Raw genomic sequence first — 7,902 nt, 5'->3', positions numbered from 1 at the left:
CACACACACACACACATATATATATATATATGGCGAGATATACACTCACCGGCCACTTTATAACTGCTCATTGGACAGGTGTATAAGCCAGCTCGTTTATTTCCTGTCTTACATTAGGCGCGTTTCCAATCATGCATGTGCATGCATTTGCCTCGCAAAACAAGGCATTCTGGGATAAAAACGTCAGAAATGCTGGTGATAACTTCCCTTTGCGACATGTCACATGGCTTTAAAAACTCGCGGGATCTCCAGGGTACCTCCCTCCGCATGCTTTTCTGTGCAGGAGGGGTGCAGTCGAAGGGTGCAGTCGAATAGTCTATTTTGCTTAGGAAGGTTCCTAACTGAAGAAGTGACCAGGAAGTAAACAAGTGGCCGCCATGATAAGAGCCGTTCGGATTCATGCATGATTGGAAACGCGCCTATTCTCGAAATGCAAAGGGAAGGAGCTCCAATGGAAAGGAGATTACGCCGACCCACAATTCTTTGCGAGAGCTAACACCTCGGCCGTTCATGAAAACAAACGATATGTGCATTTGCATATTTAACAATTACTTTCATGCAGAAATATAGTCATTGGAAAAGTGATGATAAATGTGTGTGGACAGTGATAATAATTGAATGGTATTTTTTTTTTTATTTCAATCATGTTACAAACTTGACAAAAACGAAACTAAAACCACAAATGAAACGTAAATAAAGCAACCGGTCAAACAGAAAGGAGGAGCTGCTGGACCTGAAGCCGGTCAGTGAACCAGCTGTTGACAAAACCAACATGTGGAGAAGTGGACGACGCGTTTTTTGTAGTCCATTATTGTAGTTTCTCCAGCGCAGACGCACGTCAATCGCCGATGCTGATCATCAGCTGTCAATCATCAGCGGCCGCGTTATAATGACGCAGCTTAGTGAAAGTCCGGTCAGATACTCTGTGCACCGCAGCCGTCTTTTCCTAAATCCTTTTGAGTTCTCCTATCGCCTTTCCTTAACCCTGTGACGTTTTCCCCAGAGCTCAAGGAATAGGAGTTAGGAATAGGAGTTAGGACCTTATTTTTTGACTATTCGACTGCACCCATGGTCTCAAATAAGTGCGGACATAAGACACTCCCCTCAACGTTGCCCTAGTTGGTTAGAATTACCACGTGGTATTTCCCACGGAGGGAGGTCAAATGCCTCGGCTCGAATTCGTCAGCGACGAAGAAAGCCAGCGCCACTGGGCAGGCCATATTCTTTGTGCAAAGTCCGTTAAGTTTCCCCTGGCGTGACAGTTTTTGTTATGTATATAATTATTGATAAAGTAAAAAAAGAAATAAATAAAAAAGTCTGTGAAGTGCACCTGTGTCCGACTTGACGTGGTGGGAACTTGACGTGTTTATGACGAGTTCCGGCGGATCCTCTCAAGTCTCATGCATGCATAGGCGCAAATGCATGCCATCCGAAACGCAGCCATTATTGGACCAATTGATTAATCCAGGTGTGTCTGACCTCACAACAATGGTCAGGCACACCTGGATTAATCAGTTTGTCCAATAATGTAAGAAGGAAATAAACGAGCTGGCTTATTTCAGGAAGTACACTCTTAGAAATAAGGGTTCCAATAGGGTTCTTTCACAAGGGCTGAGGTTCTACCTGGAACCATTTGCTTCTGAAAAACCCTTTCCCGAAGAAAGGGTTTTTCAAGGGTTCTTGGTAACACTAATGGTTCCAGTAAGAACCATTTTGATCGAGAGAACCCTTTAAAACCCCTTTCCTGAATAAAAGGTTTTAAAAGGGTTCTTGGTAACGCTAAGGGTTCCAGTAAGAACTATTTTGATTCAGAGAACCGTTTTTGGAAGAAAGAGTTCTTCAGGGATTGTTGAAAGCATGGGTATAATATCCTGTGTCACCAGGGACATACTTCCTGATACCACTTACCAATAATGGTGCAAAATACAATTCCTTGTGACTACTGATACAAATACTTTTCATATCCATTTTCTTGTTTATTTGTTCTTCTCCAGATCCTGTTGATCAAACTGCAACTTAATTGCCCATCTTGGGATTTGAACACCTGCCACCCAGTCTAAAGTCACTGACAGTAGTGACTGAGCTAACCTGCTAGCTGGGTGGAGTCATCAGGTCCACCATACTAGTCTATCACCTTACACATTCTGATCAGACATACAAATAATGGCAGTCCTATCACTGAAATGTTCTGTTACCAATTTATTTTCACAACCATTAATTATAAGAAAGCAAGACCTTCATCAGCCAATCTTGTTGACCCAGGCAAAGATTAGCTGTGACTGGGATTTTAACCCCCACCCTCCAAATCTAAAGTCTGTACCATTACCCACTGAGCTATCCAGCAGAATGTGTAGATCAGGGCCTCCTCTGACTCGCCACACTCACTCACACAGCCAGGTTGACAGCTCCTTCATGTCAGTGGTCAGACAGAGGGAGCTGATCTGTTGGTCTGTTTAGCTCTGTCTGTACAATGTGTGACTTCTGCTTTTAGGTCACAGGTTCAATTCCCATGTTGACAGATATAATACCTTGCTGGTGGCACTTCCAGACAATTAGCTCAGTTGGCTAGGAGCTGGTTCTTGGTGCCAGACGATGTGGGTTCAAGCCCCAGCAAGGGTGATAATGGTAATACATCAAAATACCTGGTAGTCATTGTGTAAAAAATGTACAAAATTTAGAGTCATGGTAGATGATGTTTGACAAAAACATATCAGAATTTTTATCCCCAAAACTTTTTTTTTTGTTTTTTTTTACAGTTTTTTCAAATCTGCCTGCGCTGCCAATTAGCTCAGTGTGATAGACAATGGTCTTTGGTTCCAGAAATTGTGGATTTCAGCCTCAACTGGTGAAAAATGTGCAACATTACAATGTCAACTGTCTTGCCTTCCTATTCTCCTGTTTGTTGCTCAGAATTGCCTAAAATTGCCAAAAAATAGTCCGGACCCGACCCATTGCTGCGCAGCAGCTATAATTGTGTTTATTTTTTAAAGTTTAGTTACACTTCTCCCTTCTTCAGGAGGAAATTGACACACAGCAAAGAAGCAGCCAGGGGAATTGAACCCTGGGTCCCTACAGCAATGATATAACCCCTCTTTCTGGGGCATCTAAGTGAGCTATACTACTCACTGGTCAAAGGCTTTAGAAAGTTTGTTACAAGTCACGTGATCTAGAGATACAGTTTGAAGGTTGATGAAGAGTGACCATGTTAATGCCTACTGAGATGGCACCCTCCCTCGACACCCCCCCCACCCTCCCTCGACACCCCCCTCGACACCCCCCCCCCCCCCCCCCCCCCGCAAAAAAAAAAAAAAAACTCGTATCGTAGCACTGTTACTCTTGAAGTACTACTTTACTCAGATGAGGACCTAACACTTGTTCTATTTTTAGCTCTTACTGCATCGGCAATGATACGTCGTGGTTTCTTTGTTTCCTTCTTTTGACAAATGTACTGATTGTAAGTCGCTTTGGACAAGAGCGTCTGCTAAATGACCTAAATGTAAATGTAAATGTAAATGGTGTGTGGATTAGTGACAGACAATTAAACACTTATTTTACAGACAATTTTACTCATGTATTTGTCTCCTCCTCATACTTTTCCATGATCGGCCTCATCCCATGTATTTGCTGCTGTACCCTGCTTACTGGCTTAGTCAAGTTGTGAAGCTGCACAAAAGTTCAGTGATAAAGAAAGGTCTTTGATGTCAGAGGCCAAGCCTTAACTGATGAAAAAACCATATTGTAACACTGACTTTGGGGCTACTACATCAGGGTTTGTTGATGCTGGGAATTGAACCTTGATCTCCCAGGGGAAATGGCAAGGTTTGGTGTGTTGGGCCTGTGAGCTGGCACAATGGCTGCTGTCATGTGTGAGTTAAGAGCTGGTTGCCCCATGGTTTGCACCATATAGTCTGGTCTTCCCCCTCTACAAACCAGAGGGGTATTCCATCAAACTCGCTAAGCGCAAAGCCGGGCTAATTTCGATAAGCCCCGCTACCTTTAGCGAGAGTTGCGTTCCATCAACGTGACTTGAGGCACTCTCCGCTAAGTAACCGTGGGAATTTATCCGACCAAACTAGCCTGCTCCGGGGCAGGCTAACCATCAGGCTTACTTTAGCGGGGGTTTCAGAGAAGTCCGTCTGTCGGAAACAACTGTACCAGCAGAAGGTTCCGCCAAGCCTAGTCCTTGTGATTTCGTCACGTGAAAGACCAAAAATTACCAAAATTACATATATGAAGTACAAACAGACTATATTTTCATCAAGCGTCTAAAAATACATGCTTGCAATTAAAAAAATATGAATAAATCGTTTATTTTGTTTAAGACCGACTGGCCATATTATCATCTAAAACCCCCAGTTGGGAGAGTGGTGATGCACCTGCCCTCGGACGTGGGCATCGAAGGTTCATATCCCGGCGAGGGCATCTCATGTGTCTTTTTTGTTGTTGTTTTTTTTGCCTGTATAACTGTCTTTAGATCAGAGAATTAGACCAACATTTTACCTTAACTATGATTAATATGTCACACAATTTCCCCAGAAGCCAAATATTACTTGCAAAAACATGATATGCATGAAGATGTTATTATTAATAGCATGTTATAGATCCCAATGACAAAGGCATTGCTGCATGCAATTTCCAGCCACATAAATTCCTTTCAGGTGAGTTCATTAATAAGTTCATTGAATGTGTTCATTGAATTGTTGAGATAAATGACTTTGGTCAATGAATTTACTAGGCCTATCTAAAAAAAAAGAGAGAAAGAGAGAGAGAGTTCCGGCCAAAGGAAGAAGTTTCACAAACTTCCATAGTCGGGAATTGAACCCTGGCCGTCCGCGTGCAAAGCCGGCGCGTTACCTCTACACCAGGTGTGTCAAACTGATCCAGTAAAGGGCTGTGGCTGCAGGTTTTCATTCCAACCAAGCAAGAACACACCTGACTCGACTTATTCACCTACCTGATTGGCCTTCACACCTTGATTGGTTGGATCAGGTGTGTTCTTGCTTGGTTGGAATGAAAACCTGCAGCCACAGCGGCCCTTTACTGGATCAGTTTGACACACCTGCTCTACACTATCCTCACGTTGGAGAATTCGTAGTCAGTGTTATATTACAACATGTTACTCTTAACGGTACTTCCGTATTTAATCGCTCGGCAATTCTTGCCCAAGCAGCCTCGCAATTTTTATTTATCACTACAGTATTCCCTTTATTGGTTATGATGGGTTTGTACTCCTCGTACAGTTCCATCAATCATTTTTGCTCTGGTCTTTTCTGCCATTTTCTGGATGATTCGACATTCACGGTTCTGGTCTGGCTTCATATTCCGTGAACGGCGTAACACACGACAACGTTAACCTGGCTTGAATAAGCCTCAACAAGGCGCGGCTGAAATGCGTTACTGGAATGGGTTTAGCCGCAAGTGGAAGTTGGCGTTAGTTCTAACCAGGCTTAACCAGGTAAGCGCCGCTTTAATTAGCGAGTTTGGTGGAATACCCCTCAGGTGTGACATACCAATAGTGATTACTGCGAACAGAAAAGAACAAAGAAGAACAGAAGAGAGAGAGAACAGAAGAAACTTAAGAGAATCAAGGTGAGCTAAATATAATATCTTATTTCAGCATGCTTGACCCTAGCTGAGGACTTTTATGGTGAAAGGTGGACTAAGCATTTGTTTCTTGTTATGTTTTGTTCGTTTGCTTGTTTGTTTGTTTTCTTGTAGAAATGACTTACACAGCTTGGACGAAAGCCAAAGTGTGCCATTGGCTTGAAAAAGAGGGTTTTGCTGAGATTTCCATTATTGTTACAATATGTAACATTTTGAGTACTTGTGACATAACACTGAAAAGTATTTTAACATTATTTAAATCAATGTGAAAACGTTGTGGGGTTCCCTCACTTTCTCATGATTCTGTTCCACTGTCACGATAACTACATACAGTATATACTCTGATTCCTTTCATTGGACCATGCATTATTTTATTTCTTTGTAAATAGCTTATAATAAGGCGCAGTAAGTGCACCTTGGATTGATGGCACTAAAACTCTTTTTTGTCTCCCCTTTCTGCCATGTCACCGTTGCTGGAGATTACACAAATCCACGACTGAGGACAGCATGATGTGTCTGGCCTGTCATGTTGCTGATTCCACTGGACCTATGCTGACTTTTGACCTGTTCTCCCCTGGGACCTACACAGCCTGTTCTGTTGGACTATCTTTAAATAAATGTTTTTCTCATTAAAATGTTTTGAATGTTTGTTCAATGTCAACATGATAAATGACCACAATATAATATGAACTAAACTGATCTGTAGAATACAATATGGTTCTTTATAGAACCCTCAGAGGACAAGACAGTTATTTGTGAAAACCTTTGAAAAGGGATGTTTTTAGATCCCCCTGTGTGAGGTCTAGATGAAACCCTTGAAACATGAAAGGGTTCTTGGTGGAACTCCTTTTGTAGGTTCTAGATGACACCCTTGAAAAACAAAAGGGTTCTTAGTGGAATTCCCTGTGTGGGTTCTAGATGAAACCCTTGAAATATGAAAGGGTTCTTAGTTGAACTCCTTGTGTGGGTTCTAGATAAAACCCTTGAAAAACGAAAGGGTTCTTAGTGGAACTCCCTGTGTGGGTTCTAGATAAAACCCTTAAAAAATGAAAGGGTTCTTATTGGAACTCCCTGTGTGGGTTCCAGATGAAACCCTTGAAATATGAAAGGGTTCTTAGTGGAACTCCCTGTGTGGGTTCTTTGTAGAACCTCTAATGAGGGGTTCTGGGTGGAACTCCCTGTTTGGGTTCTAGATGAAACCCTTGGAAAATGAAAGGGTTTTTGGTGGAACCCCCAGTATGGGTTCTTTGTAGAACCTCTCATGGGGGGTTCTGGGTGGAACCTTACACACACAGTTCTAGGTATAACCCTTTATGTGGGGTTCTCGGTAGAACCTTCCAAAAGGGTTCCAGGTGGAACCTTTATAAAAGGTTCTACCTGGAGCCAAAAAGGGTTCTCCTACGAGGACAAGCCGAAGAACCTTATATGGTTCTACTTAGCACTTTTATTTCTAAGAGTGTAGTAGAGCTGTCCATTAAGCCCATTAAATAGATAAATAAAGCTGACTCACAAAGAGTGAGTAAAATGTAAAAGTAACCTCAAAGTAAATGAACTAACAGGCAGGAAAAATAACTTCACACTGAAAAAAATAAATAAATCTGAGTCACAAAGAACAATTAAAAATTAACAGTAACTTCAACTTGTGTCTACAAAAAACTAACAGTCAGACCTTTGTCTTTCAGGCCCTGAAAGAGTGCAAAACAAGCATGTGTGCCTTTTACAGATGCACACGTCTGCATTTTCTACACTCTTAGAAATAAAAGTGCTAAGTAGAACCATATAAGGTTCTTCGGCTTGTCCTCATAGGAGAACCCTTTTTGGCTCCAGGTAGAACCTTTTATAAAGGTTCCACCTGGAACCCTTTTGGAAGGTTCTACAGAGAACCCCACATAAAGGGTTATACCTAGAACTGTGTGTGTAAGGTTCCACCCAGAACCCCCCATGAGAGGTTCTACAAAGAACCCACGCAGGGAGTTCCACTAAGAACCCTTTCATATTTCAAGGGTTTCATCTAGAACCTGCACAGGGAGTTCCACTAAGAACCCTTTCATTTTTCAAGGGTTACGTCTAGAACCCACACAGGGAGTTCCACTTAGAACCCTTTCATTTTTCAAGGGTTTTATCTAGAACCCACACAAGGAGTTCCACTAAGAACCCTTTCATATTTCAAGGGTTTCATCTAGAACCCACACAGGGAGTTCCACTTAGAACCCTTTCGTTTTTCAAGGGTTTCATCTAGAACCTACAAAAGGAGTTCCACCAAGAACCCTTTCATGTTTCAAGGGTTTCATCTAGACC

At 42.2% G+C, this 7,902-nt stretch overlaps 1 long non-coding RNA gene across 1 annotated transcript in view; it reads left to right on the top strand.

Annotated features, from left to right (window-relative positions):
• The window catches only part of LOC311020139, a 452,545-nt gene that overhangs the window by 168,568 nt on the left and 276,075 nt on the right, over positions 1-7,902 (top strand). The window lies entirely within an intron of this gene.

This window comes from Eutrigla gurnardus (genome assembly GCF_963514095.1).
Source record: "Eutrigla gurnardus genome assembly, chromosome: 10".
NCBI lineage: Eukaryota > Metazoa > Chordata > Actinopteri > Perciformes > Triglidae > Eutrigla > Eutrigla gurnardus.
This window is presented reverse-complemented; position numbering and strand designations above follow the sequence as displayed.